This window comes from Littorina saxatilis, linkage group LG7 (assembly GCF_037325665.1).
Source record: "Littorina saxatilis isolate snail1 linkage group LG7, US_GU_Lsax_2.0, whole genome shotgun sequence".
In the NCBI taxonomy this organism is placed as follows: domain Eukaryota; kingdom Metazoa; phylum Mollusca; class Gastropoda; order Littorinimorpha; family Littorinidae; genus Littorina; species Littorina saxatilis.
In genome coordinates, this window is record NC_090251.1 from 27,061,773 (window position 1) to 27,088,103 (window position 26,331).

The following is a 26,331-nucleotide window of genomic DNA, read 5'->3' on the forward strand; positions in this document are numbered from 1 at the left end:
GTGATTCGTGAAAGCCGCTTCACTGGTCCATATTAGGCACCCAGGCTCCTAATATGGACCCTTTGTGATTTTTTCTGTATTTAATTTTTGCTGAATGTCTATCAAAGCTATTTCACTCTAATTAGGCCTAACCGTTAACCTAAGAGAGAAGGACTACCAAACACAAAATGAAACTTCTTCGGAAGAAAACAAGCTAGTTATTAGCATGAAACAAAAAGTGGTCCATATTAGGAGCCCTTCCCCTACCATGCCTCTAGATCTCAGGTGGGATTTTCATTAGGTCAATCAAGCATGGGACTCAAAAACAAAGACGCTTTTACTGGTCCGTGAAGTGAACGACGAAGAAGAAGAAGACTGGTCCGCTGAAGATGATTGATCAATTTTCATAGCTGGCGCCACCGATTCGTAACTCTTGTTGTGATCTAAATCATCCCACGCTGTCTGTTTCTCTGTTGACTCTCAACCTCCCCATGGCAACTTTTCGTAACTACCGTTGTGGTTTAAACGATTCTAGTCTCTCTGCAAACCTGCCACACGTGCGAGTGACTGACGCTCCGCATTCCCATGAAAACATTTCGTAACCCTCGTCGTGGTTTAAACCAGCCTATGCCGTCTGCCGCTTATGCGATAGCGTTTGCGCTGCCGCGGCGCTGCCGCGGCACTGGCGCCTATACCATTCTGTTCTGAAACAGGCAGCGGTCGAGCAGAAAGAACACTAAACAGTGTGTTTGTTTGCTTGCTGGTTGCTGGAATTGTTTGTTTCTTCCCAGAAAGCTGAAAGATTGGCTCTAGTGAACGTTTATTTCAACGGCGACATATTTTATTGCTCCTTGATATAATTTTCAATTGTGAAGAACTTTCAGACGTTCGACGTCTGTTCGACAGCAATTCGACTTTGTCTGTTTGCAGCCAGCTGTCTGTGACTCTATTATTTTGTTGGAAAAATACTTTCCCATGAATGATAATAAGATGAGGTTAACAGTTAATCACATCTTGACGACCTTGACCTTGCTTGTGAGTTGTGACGTCTGTCTGTCGACGTCACAACAGCGAAGCGGGTTGTACGCATTACTCACGAACGATTACATCTTTGACGATGCTGTAGTTTTTACGTCATCTTCAGTGAAGTCAGAACTGCATTGCGTGCTCGCGTGCCTTGAGGATTGCACGTGCGTGTCGCTGACCTATAACCCGAATGGTGGAGTCTGTCGCGGTCACTCTGTCAATAAGGCTTTTGCGAGGGCTTCCATCAGTCCTGGAACCAGAGTCATCGTTCTCACACCGAATATCGCCGGCAGTAAGTCAAAAATATTTACTTCCCTACTGCTTCCATTTGTAGACAGTACAGGTCAAATTCAATAGCAATTCCCTAAATCATTTCTGTCCGTCAACAAGAAGTTACGTCCACGGAAGATAAAAATAAGGTTTACGGCGGTTTAAGTCGAATTTGAAAGTCAAAATCGGCGCTTTTCGCCACGATTTTACTGTCATTTAATCACACTCCCACGTTTCTCTAGATCTCTGTTAACAAAGTTTGGAACAGCTTCCCTGAATTTCGGAACCTGTTCATGAATTTTACCAATGAACACCACAGATAAGATGCAATTTTACGGGATAGGATCATTGGATTTTGTTTTGTGAAATAAATGATGTCAAAAGAAAAAAAGCCGAAAAAAGGCTACCATTTTAAGCTACATATACGTGGGTTGGTTAATTAGTTGGTTGGCCAGTCATTAAGTCGGTAGGTCGTTCAGTCCATTGGTCATTCGACCGAGCCTTTTCGTGGTTGTTTTTTTTCTTTCTCTTTCTCTTTCTTTCTTTTCTGAGCACATAATTATGCATTTAAGCTAAGCAAAAAGTCACATAGAACATCGAATGTAGCGGCAACATTTAGAATAATAAGTGATATTTCAAGACTTCCGCCGAGATGAGTTGGTTTTCCCCCTGCATGTGTGCTTGATTACTTTGATTGCATGATTGTTCGGAGTACCAACTTCCAACTATTAACGATGATAATTTGACTTAAACGTATAATTTATGGCTGCTGCGCAAAATATTGTACGGCTCCTTAGTTTTAACAGAGTGTGAATGGAGAAACCCGCGTGACTCAATCTTTACAGTCCTGATTCACTTCTTTGTTTTATTTTCCCAGTGCTTAAGGATCCGGAATCTAAGAAATGCTAGGAAGTTGCACTGCTTTCAATGGTGAACAACTATAGGACGAAGTAAAAAAAGAAAGTACGAAGTGTAAAAGAAAACACGGGGCACATGAAAAATCTTTCTTATCAATTTTATCAACGCAACTTTTAACTTTTACAGTCCTTCTCCCGTCATCCTCCCGGCCTCACCCCCCACTCACCCAACTTTTTCCTAGCATATAACCACTTCATGTCCCTAATAGGCACTAGTTCTTGTGAGGACGTTAAGCTTAAGTTAGCATAGCATAGCATAGCATAGCATGAAAAATCATAGTCTAAAAAGACTACTCCAACTCTTAGAGATAAAAAAAAAAATTGTCATATACTGAGCATTCTTCTTCTTGTCGTTCGCTGGTTTTGCGATTTGCGTGGATCTATGGTTGGTTAAGGTGCGCCTGTTGGCCCAGATCCTCCGACTTCAGCCCTTAGGTTTTTTTCAGGGTTACCCCGCCCTTAGTTCCCGCACTGAGCATTCAAAAAGGCACTAATGTTGAGATGATTATCTTGGTGTGGGGAGCCATTCCCTCCCTCCCCCCTCTCCCACAGACACGCGTATACCACACTGTTCACTTGTAGGATGGACTTGGGCAGGTTTTTTGGCGGGGAATTTTTTTGTTGCGGGAAATGTACTTTTTAATTAAGATTACGTATATCATGCGTGTTATGCACAGAGCGTGACATCGGGAAAACCTGAACATTTATAATTACGCTTCATGGTGTTTGCTAATGAGTCAAATCGGGAAAATCCTTTTAAACTACTCATTGTTTATGATACTTCTGATGGAAAAAAAAGAAATTAGGGGAGTTGTGCTAGTTTAACCATTTAACTTGAGAAAATCCGTCAAATTTAATAACAACACGTCGTGCATTTTGGTTTAACTGAGAATATCAAAGCATGGTTGTCGAACCTTGTTGTCGAACTGAACGGGCGCGAAGCCTAGTGGTAGGTAGGACCACTAATTTTTTCAAAATAATTTCTAGTATGTTATTTGTTGCATGTGTGTAGTCGGTGTGCTAACTAAGAAGGTTGCAAAATTGCACGGGTGTATGACAAATAGTTTCAGAGATATGGACGTTCAAAGTTGCCATTATTTGGCGTTATTTGCTGTTTTGCGTTGTTAGTCAATTTTGCGTCGACGCGCGGCAGCGCTTGCAATTTTTGTTGTAGAAATGCAAAATGTTCTGAATACACCGACATACACATAGTGTATACCTCAATTTTTTTCTAAGCTGTATCTTTGTAATGTGGTGAAATAATATGCCCCAAAAATGAAACAAATCGCAAAAATCACAATATGACATTTTGACTTTTTTGAAAATATTTAGTTTTAATGTTACAAAACGTTGGCGGGGCTTATTTATAACAAAATAAAATATGCATTAGCTTTATAATGTAGTAAAATCGCACAAAAGCGAAAAAAATGCTGAAATAACTCAACTACATCGTTAAAATTTGAAAATAACGTGAAGACAAAATACGTTTACCGAGTACGAATTTTATATCTTCAAACCAGAAATACCTAGGACTTCGACTAAGAAATCATATATTGTATATTCAAAAGCAGGCTTGAATTAAAATTAAAATTAAATCAACAAAAATATGGTTGCACCGACACGCATGTGGGTCTAAATATTTCCACCACCATTAAAACGTTTCATAACCTGTATCATTTTAAGACCCAACTGTGTGGAAAAAAATCAAAAGCATCTTTGAAATTGAATAGCTGTTTTATAAATTGAAAGTTACATTGAGACATTGAGTTTTTTGTTTGTTTGTTTGTTCGTTCATGGGCTGAAACTCCCACGGCTTTTACGTGTATGACCGTTTTTACCCCGCCATTTAGGCAGCCATACGCCGCTTTCGGAGAAAGCATGCTGAGGATTTTCGTGTTTCTATAACCCACCGAACTCTGACATGGATTACAGGATCTTTTTAGTGCGCACTTGGTCTTGTGCTTGCGTGTACACACGGGGGTGTTCGGACACCGAGGAGAGTCTGCACACAAAGTTGACTCTGAGAAATAAATCTCTCGCCGAACGTGGGGACGAACTTACGCTGACAGCGGCCAACTGGATACAAATCCAGCGCGCTATCTACCGACTGAGCTACATCCCCGCCCAAGACATTGAGTTATAACCGACACTCGTCCTAGATGGTCCCGGTGTAACACGAGAAAATTACTCCCACGAGATTTTTACTCCGGAGTAAACATTTCGTACGAAAAAGTTACTGCCTTTACGAAAAAGGCACTCCCCCATTTCACGAGAAAATTACTCCCCAAGACAGGTGAGTTCCGAGTAAACATTTCGTACAAAAATGTTACTCCCCTGACGAATAAATAACGAATAAATTACTTCACCCAAACACAAGCAATTTAACTTCCCATGCCAGGTGTACGAAATTTTTACTCCCTTGTCCCCTGTTAGTCTTGGTGGTGGAAGGGGTGGAAGGAGGGTAGCGCGACATTCGTGTGCGCGAGATCACTTATTGGCATTATCCCTTCGCCCGCATCCCATTTTTGCATACGATATTTTTACTGGAAGTAAAAAAAATGGGGAGTAAAAATTTCGTGGAGGGAGTAATTTTTTCGTGCGGTGTGGAGTTCTTTTCTCGTACGAAAAGTGTACTCGGAGTAAGAATTTCGTACGAAATATTTACTCCGGAGTAAATTTTTCGTGGAGTAAAAATTTCGTGTTACACCGGGACCCCCACTTTTAATGTTTGGAGGGTCAATAATGGACCCCCTACGTAGAGGTTTAGAGGGTCAATAATGGACCCCCTACGTAGAGTTTTAGAGAGTCCAAAAAGAGCCCATGGTCCCGAAACTACCTGTGGTCACATAAAGCATTCTTATCGCGAACATTGTGATCAAAGGGTCTTTTTTCATCAGAATAATTATTCGAAGAGTACACTTCAACCTAACCCTGTTCAATGGAACACACACAGCGTTTTGCATATTGTTCCGGTGTAACACGAGAAAATTACTGCCACGAGATGTTTACTCCGGAGTAAACATTTCGTACGAAAAAGTTACTCCCCTTACGAAGAAAGCACTCCCCCATTACACGAGAAAATTACTCCCCAAGACAGGTGAGTTCCGAGTAAACATTTCGTACAAAAATATTACTCCCCTGACGAATAAATAACGAATAAATTACTTCACCCCAACACGAGCAATTTAACTTCCCATGCCAGTTGTACGAAATTTTTACTCCCTTGTCCCCTGTTAGTCTTGGTGGTGGAAGGGGTGGAAGGAGGGTAGCCCGACATTCGTGTGCGCGAGATCACTTATTGGCATTATCCCTTCGCCTGCATCCCATTTTTGCGTACGAGATTTTTACTGGAAGTAAAAAATAATGGGGAGTACAAATTTCGTGGAGGGAGTAATTTGTTCGTACCTCGAGGAGTTCTTTTCTCGTACGAAAAGTGTACCCGGGGTAAGAATTTCGTACGAAATATTTACTCCAGAGTAAATTTTTCGAGGAGTAAAAATTTCGTGTTACACCGGCGTGAAATTGTCATTAGTGCTTGCACTACGCACGATAGCGGAAATGTAGTGCGTCCCAGGACCCGCTCTTTACAGGGTTAGTGCGTCCCAGGACCCGCTCTTTATAGGGTTAGTGTGTCCCAGGACCCGCTCTTTATAGGGTTAGTGTGTCCCAGGACCCGCTCTTTATAGGGTTAGTGCGTCCCAGGACCCGCTCTTTATAGGGTTAGTGTGTCCCAGGACCCGCTCTTTATAGGGTTAGTGTGTCCCAGGACCCGCTCTTTATAGGGTTAGTGTGTCCCAGGACCCGCTCTTTATAGGGTTAGTGTGTCCCAGGACCCGCTCTTTATAGGGTTAGTGTGTCCCAGGACCCGCTCTTTATAGGGTTAGTGTGTCCCAGGACCCGCTCTTTATAGGGTTAGTGTGTCCCAGGACCCGCTCTTTATAGGGTTAGTGTGTCCCAGGACCCGCTCTTTACAGGGTTAGTGTGTCCCAGGACCCGCTCTTTATAGGGTTAGTGTGTCCCAGGACCCGCTCTTTACAGGGTTAGTGCGTCCCAGGACCCGCACTTTACAGGGTTAGTGTGTCCCAGGACCCGCTCTTTATAGGGTTAGTGTGTCCCAGGACCCGCTCTTTATAGGGTTAGTATGTCCCAGGACCCGCTCTTTACAGGGTTAGTGCGTCCCAGGACCCGCACTTTACAGGGTTAGTGTGTCCCAGGACCCGCTCTTTATAGGGTTAGTGTGTCCCAGGACCCGCTCTTTATAGGGTTAGTGTATCCCAGGACCCGCTCTTTACAGGGTTAGTGCGTCCCAGGACCCGCACTTTACAGGGTTAGTGCGTCCCAGGACCCGCTCTTTACAGGGTTAGTGTGTCCCAGGACCCGCTCTTTATAGGGTTAGTGTGTCCCAGGACCCGCTCTTTACAGGGTTAGTGCATCCCAGGACCCGCTCTTTATAGGGTTAGTGTGTCCCAGGACCCGCTCTTTACAGGGTTAGTGCATCCCAGGACCCGCACTTTACAGGGTTAGTGCATCCCGGGACCCTTTCAATGAGTTTCCAGTACCTGATTTTGGCTTCTGGTGCGTTTAGGACGCAGGGACGCGCACCTTGCCATTGGGGAGCCCTGACTCTGTAACATTAGAAAGCATTCATGTGTGTGCGCGCGCGCGCGCGCGCGCGTGTGTGTGTGTGTGTGTGTGTGTGTGCGGATATGTGTGTGTGCGCGCCAGTGTGGATGTGTGTGTGTTTGTGTGTATTTGTGTTTTTAAAGATCCTTATCAACACTCTCTTTCCCTCTCTCTCTCTCTCTCTCTCTCTCTCTCTCTCTCTCTCTCTCTTTCCCTCTCTCTCTCTAAATGCGCACTTCTTTGTTTTTAAATGACAGTTCTCAATTTATTGTTGTAACTAAATCCCTTCCATGCAATATCATAGGATTATAAACAAGTCGCGTAAGGCGAAAATACAATATTTAGTCAAGTAGCTGTCGAACTCACAGAATGAAACTGAACGCAATGCCATTTTTCAGCAAGACCGTATACTCGTAGCATCGTCAGTCCACCGCTCATGGCAAAGGAAGTGAAATTGACAAGAAGAGCGGGGTAGTAGTTGCGCTAAGAAGGATAGCACGCTTTTCTGTACCTCTCTTTGTTTTAACTTTCTGAGCGTGTTTTTAATCCAAACATATCATATCTATATGTTTTTGGAATCAGGAACCGACAAGGAATAAGATGAAAGTGTTTTTAAATTGATTTCGACAATTTAATTTTGATAATAATTTTTATATATTTAATTTTCAGAGCTTGTTTTTAATCCAAATATAACATATTTATATGTTTTTGGAATCAGCAAATGATGGAGAATAAGATAAACGTAAATTTGGATCGTTTTATAAATTTTTTTTTTTTTTTACAATTTTCCGATTTTTAATGACCAAAGTCATTAATTAATTTTTAAGCCACCAAGCTGAAATGCAATACCGAAGTCCGGGCTTCGTCGAAGATTACTTGACCAAAATTTCAACCAATTTGGTTGAAAAATGAGGGCGTGACAGTGCCGCCTCAACTTTCACGAAAAGCCGGATATGACGTCATCAAAGACATTTATCAAAAAAATGAAAAAAACGTTCGGGGATTTCATACCCAGGAACTCTCATGTCAAATTTCATAAAGATCGGTCCAGTAGTTTAGTCTGAATCGCTCTACACACACACACACACACACACACACACACACACACACACACACACACACACGCACATACACCACGACCCTCGTTTCGATTCCCCCTCGATGTTAAAATATTTAGTCAAAACTTGACTAAATATAACAAGTCGCGTAAGGCGAAACTACAATATTTAGTCAAGTAGCTGTCGAACTCACAGAATGAAACTGAACGCAATGCCATTTTACTCGTAGCATCATCAGGCCACCGCTCATGGCAAAGGCAGTGAAATTGACAAGAAGAGCGGGGTAGTAGTTGCGCTAAGAAGGATAGCACGCTTTTCTGTACCTCTCTTTGCTTTAACTTTCTGAGCGTGTTTTTAATCCAAACATATCATATCTATATGTTTTTGGAATCAGGAACCGACAAGGAATAAGATGAAAGTGTTTTTAAATTGATTTGGACAATTTAATTTCAATAATAATTTTTATATATTTAATTTTCAGAGCTTGTTTTTAATCCGAATATAACATATTTATATGTTTTTGGAATCAGCAAATGATGGAGAATAAGATAAACGTAAATTTGGATCGTTTTATAAATTTTTATTTTTTTTTACAATTTTCCGATTTTTAATGACCAAAGTCATTAATTAATTTTTAAGCCACCAAGCTGAAATGCAATACCGAACCCCGGGCTTCGTCGAAGATTACTTGACCAAAACTTGAACCAATTTGGTTGAAAAATGAGGGCGTGACAGTGCCGCCTCAACTTTCACGAAAAGCCGGATATGACGTCATCAAAGACATTTATCAAAAAAATGAAAAACACGTTCGGGGATTTCATACCCAGGAACTCTCATGTCAAATTTCATAAAGATCGGTCCAGTAGTTTAGTCTGAATCGCTCTACACACACACACACACACACACACACACACACACGCACGCACGCACGCACATACACCACGACCCTCGTTTCGATTCCCCCTCGATGTTAAAATATTTAGTCAAAACTTGACTAAATATAAAAATGAGGGGAATATTGAAAAGCAACTCAAAGTGTTTTGACTATGTAACATAAATTACACAAGGGCGCACACACACACACACACACACACACACACACACACACACACACACACACACACACACACACACACACGACTCACATACACACGCACACAGACACACAGACACACAGACACACACACACACACGCAAGCACGCACAGACACACACACACACACACACACACACACACACACACACACACACACACACAGGTGGCATACGGACTCGACTCTTTTATATTTGAACGTTTGCATCATGTATTTGGAATTTGACATGTTCGAAGAAATATCATCCATTAACATAACAAGCATAACAAAAACAGACAGTCAAGTACAAAGTGTACACCCTTATGTACCTCTTTTCTTTTTCTTGTTGTGTCTATTTTTTTCTGACTTTCACTTTTTTCAAACACGAGGATGGCCCCTTGAAATGTAAAATGTTCTCACCGTCAGGGCGCGCGCGCGCGCGCGTGTGTGTGTGTGTGTGTGTGTGTGTGTGTGTGAGTGTGTGTGTGTGTGTGTGCGACTGTGTGGGTGTGTGCGCGCGCCTGTGTGCGTGTGTGTGTGTGTGTGTGTGTGTGTGTACACGCAAGCACAAGATCAAGTGCGCACGTCAGATATCCTGTCAAAGTTCTGTGGGTTATAGAAACACGAAATACCAAGCATGCATCCCCTGAAAGCGGCGTACGGCTGCCTAAATGGCGGGGTAAAAACGCTCATCAACGTTAAAAAACAAAACACGTGGAAGTTTCAGCCCATGAACGAAACAGACGAAGAAAACAAATGTTGTCTTATTTCGAATTTCGAGTTGGTCAATTTTGTTATACACTTATCATTTACACCCGTACCCAAACCCAATCTATTTTCACAAACAGTAGGATACCCATGGAACACTTCTCTTATAATGTACAACAAACCCGCACACACACACACACACACACACACACACACACACACACACGCACACACGCACACACACACACACGCACACAAACACACACACACACACACAAACAAACACACAAACACAATCTACGCACACGTCAATAATGTCTGTACCGGCCGAAACTACAATCACCGGAACGGATGCGGTCACCATCAAGTCAAGCGTTACACTGTCACGCATGGGACGCATAGTACACGGGGGATAACCTGTCAAAGGCCGAACAGAAGCCGAAGGCCGCTCATGACACGTGTGAAGGCAAGTTTTGTCTGTTTTCTAGGTATTGTTTGATTTATGTCGGGATTTAAGATAAGCTACTGATTCAGCGATGACTAAATTTGTTTCTCGATGCATAAAAAGTCAGGGAGCGATTGATATTTGCCCGTAAATAGCCTTCAAAGCTGAAAATGTCCGCGATCGAGCACCGGAAATGGCTGTTCGATGGGTTTTGCAAGTAGAAATGTGCTTTATTTCACCAAATCAGCTCGTATTTGGTGTGGGTACGGGATTCTAGAGGACGAAGGAGTCATAAGAGGTGCAAAGAAGTGCTATTTGGGAGTAGAATAAATCTTCCGAGACAGTAGACAAGAGAAGGTCATATTTGAGAGACGCGCGTAGGCCGATTGTCTTTCCGACAAGCGAATGATACAGCAGATTAATCATTCGTTTTGACCAGAAACCTAGTCTCTAGTTTTTATGAATTAGTTTTTTAATTAAAACAATCACGAGAACTCTCTCGCTTAGCCTAATGGCTGTTCGATGGGTTTCGCAAGTAGAAATGTGCTTTATTTCACCAAATCAGCTCGTATTTGACATCGGTTTGGTATATATATATATTTTCTAATCCTACCGCGAACTGGATAGCAGACGCAGCACGACTGTCGCACCACACTTTGAAGTAATCCCACACTTTGAAGTAAATTACTTCAAAGTGTGAGGATGTGCCCCACACTTTGAGGTAAACCCATTTTTTACTTCAAAGTGTGTGGGGATCTTCCCACACTTTGAAGTAAACTCAGTTTTTACTTCAAAGTGTGGGGGGATCTTCCCACACTTTGAAGTAACTTACTTCAAAGCGTGGGACTTTTGCATCGCCTGTTTGAGCCTGATAATTTTGTCCAAAAAAATGGCAAAGTCTTTTGGATGAGTGAACAGAAAAAGTGAGCGAGCCAAGAAGCATAGTGATGTTTGTTATCAGGCTTTAAGCAATGTCCCATTGTTGAGTGTGACGAAAACTCGCGGTGACGATTTTAAAACATGTTGGGTCACGCATGGTCCAATCTTACATGGTCCAACCTTACATGGTCCAACCTTACATGGTCCAACCTTACATGGTCCAATCTTACATGGTCCATATATATTATTGGACCATGTAAGATTGGACCATGTAAGATTGGACCATGTAAGATTGGACCATGTAAGGTTGCACCATGTAAGGTTGGACCATGTAAGATTGGACCATGTAAGATTGGACCATGTAAGGTTGGACCATGTAAGATTGGACCATGTAAGGTTGGACCATGTAAGATTGGACCATGTAAGGTTGGCCCATGTAAGGTTGGACCATGTAAGATTGGACCATGTAAGATTGGACCATGTAAGGTTGGACCATGTAAGATTGGACCATGTAAGGTTGGACCATGTAAGGTTGGACCATGTAATATTGGACCATGTAAGGTTGGACCATGTTAGGTTGGACCATGTAAGGTTGGACCATGCAAGGTTGGACCATGCAAGGTTGGACCATGCAAGGTTGGACCATGCAAGGTTGGACCATGTAAGATTGGACCATGTAAGGTTGGACCATGTAAGGTTGGACCATGTAAGGTTGGACCATGTAAGGTTGGACCATGTAAGATTGGACCATGCGTGACCCAACATGTTTTAAAATCGTCACCACGAGTTTTCGTCACACTCAACAATGGGACATTGCTTAAAGCCTGATAACAAACATCACTATGTTTCTTGGCTCGCTCACTTTTTCTGTTCACTCATCCAAAAGACTTTGCCATTTTTTTGGACAAAATCATCAGGCTCAAACAGGCGATGCAAAAGTCCCACGCTTTGAAGTAAGTTACTTCAAAGTGTGGGAAGATCCCCCCACACTTTGAAGTAAAAACTGAGTTTACTTCAAAGTGTGGGAAGATCCCCCCACACTTTGAAGTAAAAATGAAGTAAGTAGATTTGGTGAAATAAAGCACATTTCTACTTGCAAAACCCATCGAACAGCCATTTTCAGCTTTGAAGGCTATTTACGGGCAAATATCAATCGCTCCCTGACTTTTTATGCATCGAGAAACAAATTTAGTCATCGCTGAATCAGTAGCTTACCTTAAATCCCGACATAAATCAAACAATACCTAGAAAACAGACAAAACTTGCCTTCACACGTGTCATGAGCGGCCTTCGGCTTCTGTTCGGCCTTTGACAGGTTATCCCCCGTGATAGTATAATGGTATGGATCAGTAAATGTTCAGACAATCAAAACAACAAGCATTCTCGGCAATACCCATTAATTTCAATGATACCCAGTGATGGCTGAATGTGGGCGCCTTTAACGAAGTCGCTCTGGCCTTTTGTAATTGAGACTATAATCAGCGGAAACGAACACGGGGCACTACTCCGCAAACGATCATGCCTTGACCGCTGGGATCACGGACACGAAAGGTGTAATGACCAGATCTATGCATTCACCGCGGCAATAGGGGCCAGCATAAACATCATTAATCATCGTCTTTCCTTTCTGCGTTCAGAATCGATGGGACTGGTTTTGAATTACTCTGTCCGTGATTAAGCCTGTTTTTGTAATTCACTTCAGTAAATATATAATGACCGAGAAAGGCAAAGGTAGAGCCCTCTGGTAGGAAAACAGGATAATTACAGAAAGAAAAAAAAAGAAACGGAAGGGGGGTGGGGGTGGAAAAACCAAACTAGACTGAAGCAAAGACACTGAGACAGACAAAAAGAGAGAAGGTCTGTGTGTGTGTGTGTGGGGGGAGAGAGAGAGAGAGAGAGAGAGAGAGAGAGAGAGAGAGAGAGAGAGAGAGAGAGAGAGAGAGGTTCAGCCCTTCAGGAAAAAGTCGGATTCAATACAAGACTGAGAAAGAGATGGAGAGTGACAAAATGACAGACAGAAAGACCGTCAGGCAGGCAGACGGACAGACGAGCAGGCTGACAACACAGACAGAGACAGAAACGCAGAAAGGGTCCTGACAGAGAATGACAGATCTCTAGAGGAGGACAGATTGATTGATGTGAGACAGAGAAAGACCGACAGAAAGAGAGAGAGAGAGAGAGAGAGAGAGAGAGAGAGAGAGAGAGACAGAGAGAGACAGAGAGAGACAGAGAGAGACAGAGAGAGACAGAGAGAGACAGAGACAGAGAGAGAGACAGACAGACAGACAGACAGAGAGAGAGAGAGAGAGAGAGAGAGAGAGAGAGATCAAATCAAATCAAATCAAATTTTATTTTACGAGGGTTGTGGCATAAGCAATATAAACGAGCTTCTTTTCAACCAGCCCTCGCCCAGAGAGGGACTATTCTAATCTTAAATACAAATATGTACAAACGTAAAACAATTACAAAAGATAAGCATGACAGTAAAAAATAAAAATAAAAAGGCAGAAAAAATATTCACAGGACTATATACACGTTGTAGGCTATACATACATTCTTGCGTTATGAAACACTGATGCTTTATGGACAGATATGATCAATATGAAAATAATCAGAACGAAGTCGTCCATCACTGTGACTTTTCGTAATTTGACATTAAATGTAATGAAAGGTGTTTTTTGAAAGTATTGAGACTTGTTGGGACTCAAACTGATTCCGGGAGAGAATTCCACAAAACGCTGCCAGAATAAGCTAAACTTGATTTAAAGAGATCTATCCGCGGAATGGGGACGTTGAGTTTTCGGCTTGGTTTGAGAGAGAGAGAGAGAAAGAGAGAGAGAGAGAGGGAGAGAGAGAGAGAGAGAGAGAGAGAGGGGGAGGGAGGGAGGGAGGGAGGGAGGGAGGGAGGGAGGGAGAGATAGAGAGAGAGAGAGAGGGGTGGGGGAGAGAGAGAGACAGAGAAAGAAAGAGAGGAAAACAGACAGGGAATGACAAAGGAATTAGACAGAGAAATGTAGGCCGAGAGAGTATCAGAGAAAGAGTGGGGAGGTGTCTCCCTTTGTCTTCCCGTAAAACAGATGGATTTTATTCACTGGATGATATTTTCACATTAATTTTTGTCTTTTTCTATCTTTCACTGAGACGGGTGCAATAGCCTGGTGGTTAAGATGTCGGCCTTGCAGGTTCGGGGTCGAATCCCGGTTGCACCTGGTGGAATAAGGGCGGAGGATTTCTCCGATCTCCCAGGTCAAATGATATAATGCCCCTGCTAGTGCCTTATACACCTTCGTGTGTACACGCAGGCAATTAAAAGACCAAGTCCATACACTAAACATCCTGTCACCCGTGTCAGGGTTATGTGGGATACAGAAACACAACACTACATAGAATACATCCCCGAAAACGGAGTATGACTGTGTAAATGACGGAGGGGGGGAGGGAGAGAGAGAGAGAGAGAGAGAGAGACAGAGACAGAGACAGAGACAGAGACAGAGACAGAGAACAGTATACGTAAAAGCACGATTGTGCAAAAAACGAGTGTATGTACGTAGAGTTCACATCCACTTCGCCCAATGATTTCGGGAATTTTGCCCCACTGAGTTTCTATCCCATCGTCCCAAAGTTTTTACCCCTTCGCCCCAAGCCATTTCGGGGCGATATGGTTTGGGGCGAAAGGGAAATGGGACGAAAGGGATGGATACCGTACGTAGGAGTTGGAGCTCACGATTGCAGACAAAAGAAAAAGACATTTCTTTCGTTCCACAAAGCTGGTTGGTTTAGATGGTGGCTTGCTTTCTCGTTTGCTGTCGTGGATGGTTGTTTCGTTCATTTTTCTTTGTTTTGTTAAAAAAAAAAATGTCTGTGATATGTCAACAGCGTGGCTGGAGCAGAGCTGCACGCTGACCAGTGACTGTCCGGCTGCCCAGTCCGCGTGTGTGGGGGGCAAGTGTGTCCCGGCGCTTGGCAACTACTACTCGGAGGGGTCCAATTCCTGCGTTGACAGTAAGCATACCGTTGACCATTAAGTGACCCTCCACCACGGAATGAGTCGTATGTCACCTTTGCATGATTTTCATATTTTTACATTTTCCTACAGTTTTTTTTATGCTCTATCCAGTGGTGAAAACCGTTTTGAAAAAGAGCGAAAACTGAGTTGTAAGCCTGTGACTTAGGTGACCCTCACACTGTTACCAGACACTCCCCGGACTTAAATTAAGCCTAGCGCAGAACCGCGCGAGGTGACATGCGACTCATTTCGTGGTGGAGGGTTATTTTACTGTCATGTTGATCATTGCCTTGGTTGTGTCTTCCCTGCAAGCGAATGAACATTTGATCAGATACTTTTTCTCTCTGTATAATTAGTGTTTGCTGTCTGTGCGCTTCAAAGACCGCTGGGTCTAAACTGTGAACGTATTTTTTGTTTTTTGTTACTATAATGGAACGTTCCAACCCCATACCTTTCTTGTTTTTTGATACCGTTGACCAGTTACATCTGTTTTCTATTTACCGATAACCTTGTTACGCTGGATTCAATTCCCCGCGTACGTTGTTACGCTGGATTTAATTCCCCGCGTACGTTGTGAAGTACGCTGGATTGTGTGAACTTTATTGCATGCCTTCGTGGATTATTTTCTGAGTCTGGAAATAAAACTTATTTTTACTTCGCCTGTAAATTTGACAAGTTTGGAAATATTTGTTACTTACCTTTGAGGTTATAAGTTTCTGGCCTGTTGTTAACTCTAAACTGTTTGACTTGGTTGGTTATCATTGTGTGGTGACCGGCACGGTTGGCCTAGTGGTAAGGCGTCCGCCCCGTGATCGGGAGGTCGTGGGTTCGAACCCCGGCCGGGTCATACCTAAGACTTTAAAATTGGCAATCTAGTGGCTGCTCCGCCTGGCGTCTGGCATTATGGGGTTAGTGCTAGGACTGGTTGGTCCGGTGTCAGAATAATGTGACTTGGTGAGACATGAAGCCTGTGCTGCGACTTCTGTCTTGTGTGTGGCGCACGTTCTATGTCAAAGCAGCACCGCCCTGATATGGCCCTTCGTGGTCGGCTGGGCGTTAAGCAAACAAACAAACAAACAAAAATTGTGTAGTGGCAATGGACGACTGAATAGCATATTGCTCAAAGGGACTGGTCTTCCCTTGTAAACGATTCGAATAACCATCTCAGATCCGGCCAGTTTTTTTTTGTATATGGTGTACGAGTATTATTCCACTTGGGCACATACCAACAAGTCGCGTAAGGCGAAAATACAACATTTAGTCAAGCTGTCGAACTCACAGAATGAAACTGAACGCACTGCAATTTTTCAGCAAGACCGTATACTCGTAGCATCGTCAGTCCACCGCTTGTGGCAAAGGCACTGAAATTGACAAGAAGAGCGGGGTAGTAGTTGCGCTGAGAAGGATAGCACGCTTTTCTGTGCCTCTCTTCGTTTTAACTTTCTGAGCGTGATTTTAATCCAAACATATCATATCTATATGTTTTTGGAATCAGGAACCGACAAGGAAATTGGAAAAAGATGAAAGTGTTTTTAAATTGATTTCGAAAATTTAATTTTGATCATAATTTTTATATTTTTAATTTTCAGAGCTTGTTTTTAATCCAAATATAACATATTTATATGTTTTTGGAATCAGAAAATGATGAAGAATAAGATGAACGTAAATTTGGATCGTTTTATAAAAAAACTTTTTCTTTTTACAATTTTCAGATTTTTAATGACTGACTTACTTTGCTTGACTTATTCCTGTAGGCTCCCTGTGGAGCATAGGGTCATTAATTAATTTTTAAGCCACCAAGCTGAAATGCAATACCGAAGTCCAGCCTTCGACGAAGATTACTTGGCCAAAATGTCAATCAATTTGATTGAAAAATGAGGGTGTGACAGTGCCGCCTCAATTTTTACAAAAAGCCGGATATGACGTCATCAAAGGTATTTATCGAAAAAAAGAAAAACATGTCCGGGGATATCATTCCCAGGAACTCTCATGTAAAATTTCATAAAGATCGGTCCAGTAGTTTGGTCTGAATCGCTCTACACACACACACGCACAGACAGACAGACAGACAGACACACAGACACACAGACACACAGACACACACACAGACACACACACACACACACATACACCACGACCCTCGTCTCGATTCCCCCTCTATGTTAAAACATTGAGTCAAAACTTGACTAAATGTAAAAATGAACAGCATGGATGCTTTTTTGTGCAGAGTGAGAATTTTGTTGTTGGATTCATTTCTCAAAGTCTATATAGAACTGTCAATCTGCGGGGTTTTTTCATGAGAAATAATTCTGACTCTAAACATAAATCCGTCAGGAGGTTGAGTTGCGGTATGTGTCCAAGTTATCGAATGATCTTAGGCCAAACAAAAATATGTTGGTTTAGGGTAACATGACCAAAAACAATAGGGTCCGTAGGTCTGCTTTTTTCTTCTTTTTATATTTAGTCAAGTTTTGACTAAATATTTTAACATCGAGGGGGAATCGAGACGAGGGTCGTGGTGTATGTGTGTCTGTCTGTCTGTGCGTGTGTGTGTGTGTGTGTGTGTGTGTGTGTGTGTAGAGCGATTCAGACTAAACTACTGGACCGATCTTTATGAAATTTGACATGAGAGTTCCTGGGTATGAAATCCCCGAACGTGTTTTTCATTTTTTTGATAAATGTCTTTGATGACGTCATATCCGGCTTTTCGTGAAAGTTGAGGCGGCACTGTCACGCCCTCATTTTTCAACCAAAATGGTTGAAATTTTGGTCAAGTAATCTTCGACGAAGCCCGGACTTCGGTATTGCATTTCAGCTTGGTGGCTAAAAAATTAATTAATGACTTTGGTCATTAAAAATCTGAAAATTGTAAAAAAAAATAAAAATTTATAAAACGATCCAAATTTACGTTTATCTTATTCTCCATCATTTTCTGATTCCAAAAACATATAAATATGTTATATTCGGATTAAAAACAAGCTCGGAAAATTAAATATATAAAAATTATTATCAAAATTAAATTGTCCAAATCAATTTAAAAACACTTTTATCTTATTCCTTGTCGGTTCCTGATTCCAAAAACATATAGATATGATATGTTTGGATTAAAACCACGCTCAGAAAGTTAAAACAAAGAGAGGGACAGAAAAGCGTGCTATCCTTCTTAGCGCAACTACTACCCCGCTCTTCTTGTCAATTTCACTGCCTTTGCCATGAGCGGTGGACTGACGATGCTACGAGTATACGGTCTTGCTGAAAAATGGCATTGCGTTCAGTTTCATTCTGTGAGTTCGACAGCTACTTGACTAAATATTGTATTTTCGCCTTACGCGACTTGTTTTTTTACATTTAGTCAAGTTTTGACTAAATGTTTTAACGTAGAGGGGGAATCGAGACGAGGGTCGTGGTGTGTGTGTGTGTGTGTGTCTGTCTGTCTGTGCGTGTGTGTGTGTAGAGCGATTCAGACTAAACTACTGGACCGATCTTTATGAAATTTTACATGAGAGTTCCTGGGAATGATATCCCCGGATCTTTTTTTCTTTTTTTCGATCAATGTCTTTGATGACGTCATATCCGGCTTTTTGTAAAAGTTAAGGCGGCACTGTCACACCCTCATTTTTCAATCAAATTGATTGAAATTTTGGCCAAGCAATCTTCGACGAAGGCCGGACTTCGGTATTGCATTTCAGCTTGGTGGCTTAAAAATTAATTGATGACTTTAGTCATCAAAAATCTGAAAATTGTAAAAAAAAAAATGTTATAAAACGATCCAAATTTACGTTTATCTTATTCTTCATCATTTTCTGATTCCAAAAACATATAAATATGTTATATTTGGATTAAAAACAAGCTCTGAAAATTAAAAATATAAAAATTATGATCAAAATTAAATTTTCGAAATCAATTTAAAAACACTTTCATCTTATTTCTTGTCGGTTCCTGATTCCAAAAACATATAGATATGATATGTTTGGATTAAAAACACGCTCAGAAAGTTAAAACGAAGAAAGGTACAGTAAAGCGTGCTGCTATGAAGCACAGCGCAACCGCTACCGCGCCAAACAGGCTCGTCACTTTCACTGCCTTTTGCACTAGCGGCGGACTACGTTCAGTTTCATTCTGTGAGTTTCACAGCTTGACTAAATGTAGTAATTTCGCCTTACGCGACTTGTTTTTGTTTGTTTTAGTCTCGGTTTGGTTTGCAAAATGTGCCAGAGGTTGTTTTTTGGGAGGGATTTTTTTTGAGAAATAAAAATATAGGTTTTAGGGTCGGCGAGACAAAATGTGACCCTCCACCACGAAATGAGTCGCATGTCACCTCGCGCGGTTCTGCGCTAGGCTTAATTTAAGTCCGGGGAGTGTATGGTAACAGTGTGAGGGTCACCTTAGTCACAGGCTTATAACTCAAACAGTTTTTGCTCTTTTCTAAAACGGTTTTCACCACTGGATAGAGCATAAAAAACTCTTTATGAAAATGTAAAAATATGAAAATCATGCAAAGGTGACATGCGACTCATTTCGTGGTGGAGGGTCACAAATAGGGTCGGTCGGGTTACCCTAAACCAACATTTTTTTGTGTGTGTGCCTTATCACAAGTTTCACAAGTTTTTAATAAGATTTTGGTTCCAGGGGCTAATCCCATGTAAAAGCCTGGTCAGATCTAAGATATTGAGCTGAACTGTTTTCACGGAAGGGACTGAACCTTTACTTACTGATTGCATCATCTCCCTTGTTCTATTTCAGGCTGCGAGTTGTGCGCCCTTCAAACGGAATTCGTCACCTACGACCGTCACGCCATCTGGGGTAACCTTGCCTACGAAGTGACCGGAACGTCACGTGACGGCTGCTTGGCAACGTGTCAAAATGACACGCTGTGTCCGGCCGTCACTTACGACAGTCACGCCATGAATTGCAAAGTGCATCACCTTACATGGAAGGACGTCCCCGCGAGTGGTTTGAAGACCGATCTTGGTGGCTGGTTCTACTTCCAGAAAAAATGCGCATAGAGGGACACCCCCCCTCCCCCTATACACAAACACACACACACATACACGCGTACGCGCGCACACATTCATACACACACACACACACACACACACATATATACACACACATACACACACACATATGAACGGACGCATCTCTCTCTCTCTCTCTCTCTCTCTCTCTCTCTCTCTCTCTCTCTCTCTCTCTCTCTCTCTCTCTCTTTCTCTCTCTCCCTCAATTAACATGTTGCATGTTTCGCTTTTGATTTGTATGTTGCTTACTTTGTCATTTTGTTCTTAGTGTTTATTTGCTTGTTTGCTTACTTGTCGATTGTTTTCTGGGTCGTTCGTTTAATTTGTTTATTTGTCATGTTGCTTTACTTGTTTATCATTTATTGGACATTTGTATTAGAAGTAAGGACCGGTTGTAAGAAAATCGTTCGTTTAATTTGTTTATTTGTCATGTTGCTTTACTTGTTTATCATGTATTAGACATTTGTATTAGAAGTGACGACCGGTTGTAAGAAAAGGCGTCGCCTTAAACCTCTATCCTTGAAAAATAAAGTTCCATCATCATCATCTCTCTCTCTCTTCCTTGTTGTTGTATGGTTTTTGGCTCACGTAAGTGTAGCCTATGCGATGCTAACTTTTGTCTGTCTGTGCGTGCGTGCATGTGTGATAGAAACTTTAACATTTGACTGAACACCGAATTACTAATTTTACCGGTGTAGGATCCGGTCCGGTCCCCCCTCTGAAGTAGTCCCCCGGGGGACCAATTCGTGGCAAAAACTGCTCTATAATGGTCCCCCCTTAGACATCCAGCCTCGTTTTTCTTAGGCATTCAAGCCATTTTCAATCTATATCTACGTCCGGTATTATGTAGTGCACAGACAGCAATCTCTTTGTTTGACTATATTTTGCAGAAAATAAAATAGATCTGATTTATAATGCCGTTCAAAAGAAAAATCACATGAAATAAAATGAATAATAAATAAATACTGATAAGAAGAAATGAAACCAGTCTCTGATTCTTTCCTTTCTTTTCTCTAAAATTGCTGGTAACATTACTAACATTGCAACAAGAACAAGTCGCGTGAGGCGAAAATACAATATTTAGTCAAGTAGCCTAGCTGTCGAACTCACAGAATGAAACTGAACGCAATGCCATTTTTCAGCAAGACCGTATACTCGTAGCATCGTCAGTCCACCGCTCATGGCAAAGGCAGTGAAATTGACAAGAAGAGCGGGGTAGTAGTTGCGCTAAAAAGGATAGCACGCTTTTCTGTACCTCTCTTTGTTTTAACTTTCTGAGCGTGTTTTTAATCCAAACATATCATATCTATATGTTTTTGGAATCAGGAACCGACAAGGAATAAGATGAAAGTATTTTTAAATTGATTTGGACAATATAATTTTGATAATAATTTTTATATATTTAATTTTCAGAGCTTGTTTTTAATCCGAATATAACATATTTATATGTTTTTGGAATCAGCAAATGATGGAGAATAAGATAAACGTAAATTTGGATCGTTTTATAAATTTTTATTTTTTTTTTACAATTTTCTGATTTTTAATGACCAAAGTCATTAATTAATTTTTAAGCCACCAAGCTGAAATGCAATACCGAAGTCCGGGCTTCGTCGAAGATTACGTGACCAAATTTCAACCAATTTGGTTGAAAAATAAAAATAAAATGAAAAAAACGTATGGGGATTTCATACCCAGGAACTCTCATGTCAAATTTCATAAAGATCGGTCCAGTAGTTTAGTCTGAATCGCTCTACACACACACACAGACACAGACACACACACACGCACACACACACGCACGCACATACACCACGACCCTCGTTTCGATTCCCCCTCGATGTTAAAATATTTAGTCAAAACTTGACTTAATATAAAAACGAGGCTGGATGTCTAAGGGGGGACCATTATAGAGCAGTTTTTGCCACGAATTGGTCCCCCGGGGGACTACTTCAGAGGGGGGACCGGACCGGATCCTACACCGGGTTATTATCCAAGCAACAGCTTCAAAGTATTGAAGCAATGATCAACATTTTGTCGGCACGTATGTAGTTAAAGTGTGTATCCAAAGAAAACGGGTGGTGGGGGTTTTTTTTTTTGGTGGGGGGGGGGGGGGGGTGAAAACAGGTGACTGGTTTGTGTTGTGTGTGGTATGTAGACCAGGTCAGGGGTCAAGGTTAGGTCAGATCGCGTGAAAGATTGTGGTATAGATTCACTTTTCAGTTCTAACCGAGCTCCATTCGCCGATTCGGGGAAGACGATTTCACATTGTTCGGTTTCGTAGCGGCTCCAGAAAAATAGATAAAGAAGATACCAAAGGAGATTTCCTACAGGTTGATCTGCACAGCGTGTTTTCAGTGTCTGCGAGAGGAAGCGCTGTCGAAAGCGCAGTGTCGATCTGGCAGTCGTGTCCCCGTAAGTAGGCTACAGACAGACAGATCTATATCTAGCGTCAGTCTCCCACTCTTGCACCGTGTCACCTATGCTTACTGTGTGTGTGTAGGAGTGATTGAGTTTGTGTTACTCAGTTTGTCGATTTCTTACGGGAGCCTTGAAGGCTTCGCCTCTTGTTTTTACATTTAGTCAAGTTTTGACTAAATGTTTTAACATAGAGGGGGAATCGAAACGAGGGTCGTGGTGTATGTGTGTGTGTGTGTGTGCGTGCGTGCGTGTGTGTAGAGCGATTCAGACCAAACTACTGGACCGATCTTTATGAAATTGTACATGAGAGTTCCTGGGATTGATTTCCCCGAACGTTTTTTTCTTTTTTTCGATAAATGTCTTTTATGACGTCATATCCGGCTTTTCGTGAAAGTTGAGGCGGCACTGTCACGCTCTCATTTTTCAACCAAATTGGTTGAAATTTTGGTCAAGTAATCTTCGACAAAGCCCGGACTTCGGTATTGCATTTCAGCTTGGTGGCTTAAAAATTAATTAATGACTTTGGTCATTAAAAATCGGAAAATTGTAAAAAAAAATGTTTTTTTATAAAACGATTCAAATTTAAGTTCATCTTATTCTCCATCATTTTCTGATTCCAAAAACATATAAATATGTTATATTTGGATTAAAAACAAGCTCTGAAAATTAAAAATATAAAAATTATGATCAAAATTAAATTTTCGAAATCAATTTAAAAACACTTTCATCTTATTCCTTGTCGGTTCCTAATTCCAAAAACATATAGATATGATATGTTTGGATTAAAAACACGCTCAGAAAGTTAAAACGAAGAGAGGTACAGAAAAGCGTGCTATCCTTCTCAGCGCAACTACTACCCCGCTCTTCTTGTCAATTTCACTGCCTTTGCCATGAGCGGTGGACTGACGATGCTACGAGTATACGGTCTTGCTGAAAAATTGCATTGCGTTCCGTTTCATTCTGTGAGTTCGACAGCTACTTGACTAAATGTTGTATTTTCGCCTTACGCGACTTGTTTTATGTGTGCACTTGTGGGTACATTGTCAGATTTATTCTGGCTCACTGATGTCATATATTGAGATTTTTATCCAGACCAGATTGTCTCCAGCTTCAATCTACGCATGCACCAAACCTGAACAGGTCAATTCGGGTTATTAGAGAGGCTAAGATGGTCAGAAGAATTCGTTTCTTTGCCTTTTCCGTAGTTGAGCAAGACGCTTGACGAATGAACACAGGGGCATCGAACATTAAAGGAATTTCGGTTCAATGGCAATGGCGGCTCGCCTGTATCGACAAGGTTAAATGCCAGCTGCCTCACTCAGTTTGTAAAAACACACCAGACACTCAGGCCGCTAGTCAAAACATCATTATCTTTCTTTGCTTACGTGAGTCCCTTGATATTCATCCGCTGGGTCTTGACTGAAATACAAGCCATATAAAAAACCACTCGTGTTGTAACGTATAGCCTACGTATATCGATGAAATAGTCCGAAAACAATAACGTCACACACACACGAGTGCTTGTTGGCTGACCTTTTCTTCAAAGACACCTTCATTTATTTGTAGACTATAATATTGCATGTTGTTAATAGAATTACCCAGGCTTTTACCTGGCATGAGAAAATCCATCCAACGCCAACGGGAGACATAGGTAGCCTACACTCTAAATTAAAATGTTCCTCTTTTGAACACCCTTTCTGTGACCAGTTTTGAACAAAGGATATATTGTAGTATAAAACACTTAGCAAAAGGTAGCAAATGTTAAACACTAGTCTTCGAATAAACACTAGTGTTTGATATGTGCTACCTTTTGCTTCTGTTTTATCACGCTGTGTTCAAAACTGGTTCAGTACAGGAAGAGAGTTCAAAAGTGAAGCACTCAAGTTTGTATTGTACTAAACATCTTTACTGTACTGAGTACATGTAGGCCTAGTTATATTATTTTTTATAAATTAATTTTCTAATTGACACCTATGTCAATCTGCAAAAGTAATTAAGAAAAAAAGAAAAAATCACAGTTCTTACTCAGCCATGGCTGCAGGGTTTTGCACTCAGTTTCTAATACATGTACGATGAAATGATACTATACGCTTCGGCTACCGTCACGGTTAATTGGGCGGCGGCTACATCAATAGTACGAAGAAACGAGATAGGGTGAACCGAAACCAAAGGAGGCTGAGTTCTTATCCCACATAAAAGCCTGTTCAAATCTGAGACGCTGAGCCGAAATATTTTCACGGGAAGGAGTGTGCCTTTAAATTAACTGGCCAAGGGTCAGTCGTAGACCAAATAGCCTGGACCACCAACTCGTCACGTGACCCTTCGAGGTTACGACTCTCGACTTTCAGGGGCGCGTCGCGTCCGGTTTGAAAGGCCAGCGATTCGAAGACAGTGAAAAGAAAGCACGCTCCAGTTATTTGTGACAATGGGAGGTGACAATGAACTGGATTTTCCAAAACTCCAAACTAAACTTAACAAAACTCATCGAAAAACATGTTCCATATGCACTTTTGCTGAGTTTATTTTAGCACTTTCAGAACTTACCTCGGCAACTTCGTCCATGTTTACAATCGACACCGGATATCACGTCCCCCTGATTTCTGAAAGGCTTGTAAGCGTAGGTTCCTAAATGCGAGAGGCCGCTACCTCGTAATAGAGAGAAAGAGCGGAGAGAGAGCTAGTTGGCGGTCCAGGATAAATGGTCTATGGGTCAGTGCAGTAAACCCTGGATGGCTGAACACTCTTGATTTAGAAAAAGCTTTAAGCACACGATTAAGCCTGTAATCATACTGGCCAATGCATGGTTCCCAAAAGCAACACACCAGATTAACTAAATTCGGTAAACCATGCAATTTATGTTCTTTCCATTGTTTCGTTCGTTGCTAAGGAAAACATGTTATTTTTAATTCAATAAAAAAAAATATGGATTGCCGTGTGAGCTTTGTGTATTTTGATTATATGGTTATCCCATTCTGGAGATGTTTCGATAACTGCATCAACAATTACGTCCTTTTGCACATTCGAAAGTCGGCAGAGAGTAAGGCGAAAATACAACATTTAGTCAAGTAGCTGTCGAACTCACAGAATGAAACGGAACGCAATGCAACGCAGCAAGACCGTATACTCGTAGCATCGTCAGTCCACCGCTCATGGCAAAGGCAGTGAAATTGACAAGAAGAGCGGGGTAGTAGTTGCGCTAAGAAGGATAGCACGCTTTTCTGTACCTCTCTTCGTTTTAACTTTCTGAGCGTGTTTTTAATCCAAACATATCATATCTATATGTTTTTGGAATCAGGAACCAACAAGGAATAAGATGAAAGTGTTTATAAATTGATTTCGACAATTTAATTTTGAAAATAATTTTTATATATTTAATTTTCAGAGCTTGTTTTTAATCCAAATATAACATATTTATATGTTTTTGGAATCAGCAAATGATGGAGAATAAGATGAACGTAAATTTGGATCGTTTTATAAAAGAAATATTTTTTTTACAATTTTCAGATTTTTAATGACCAAAGTCATCAATTAATTTTTAAGCCGCAACGCTGAAATGCAATACCGAAGTCTGGGCTTTGTCGAACAATACTTGACCAAAATTTCAATCCATTTGGTTGAAAAATGAGGGCGTGACAGTGCCGCCTCAACTTTCACGAAAAGCCGGATATGACGTCATCAAAGACATTTATCAAAATAATGAAAAACACGTATGGGGATATCATACCCAGAAACTCTCATGTCAAATTTCATAAAGATCGGTCCAGTAGTTTGGTCTGAATCGCTCTACACGCACACACACACACACACACACACACACACACATACACACACACATACACCACGACCCTCGTCTCGATTCCCCCCTCGATGTTAAAACATTTAGTCATAACTTGACTAAATGTAAAAACCAC

General features: G+C 41.4%; 1 long non-coding RNA gene across 1 annotated transcript; it reads left to right on the forward strand.

Moving 5' to 3' along the window:
- Positions 1-699: 699 nt before the first annotated feature.
- LOC138970326 (uncharacterized) lies at positions 700-20,071 on the forward strand. Its single transcript, XR_011456887.1, has 3 exons — positions 700-1,297; positions 14,855-14,980; positions 19,728-20,071. It is a non-coding gene; the product is annotated as an uncharacterized lncRNA (long non-coding RNA).
- The last annotated feature ends 6,260 nt before the right edge of the window (positions 20,072-26,331 follow it).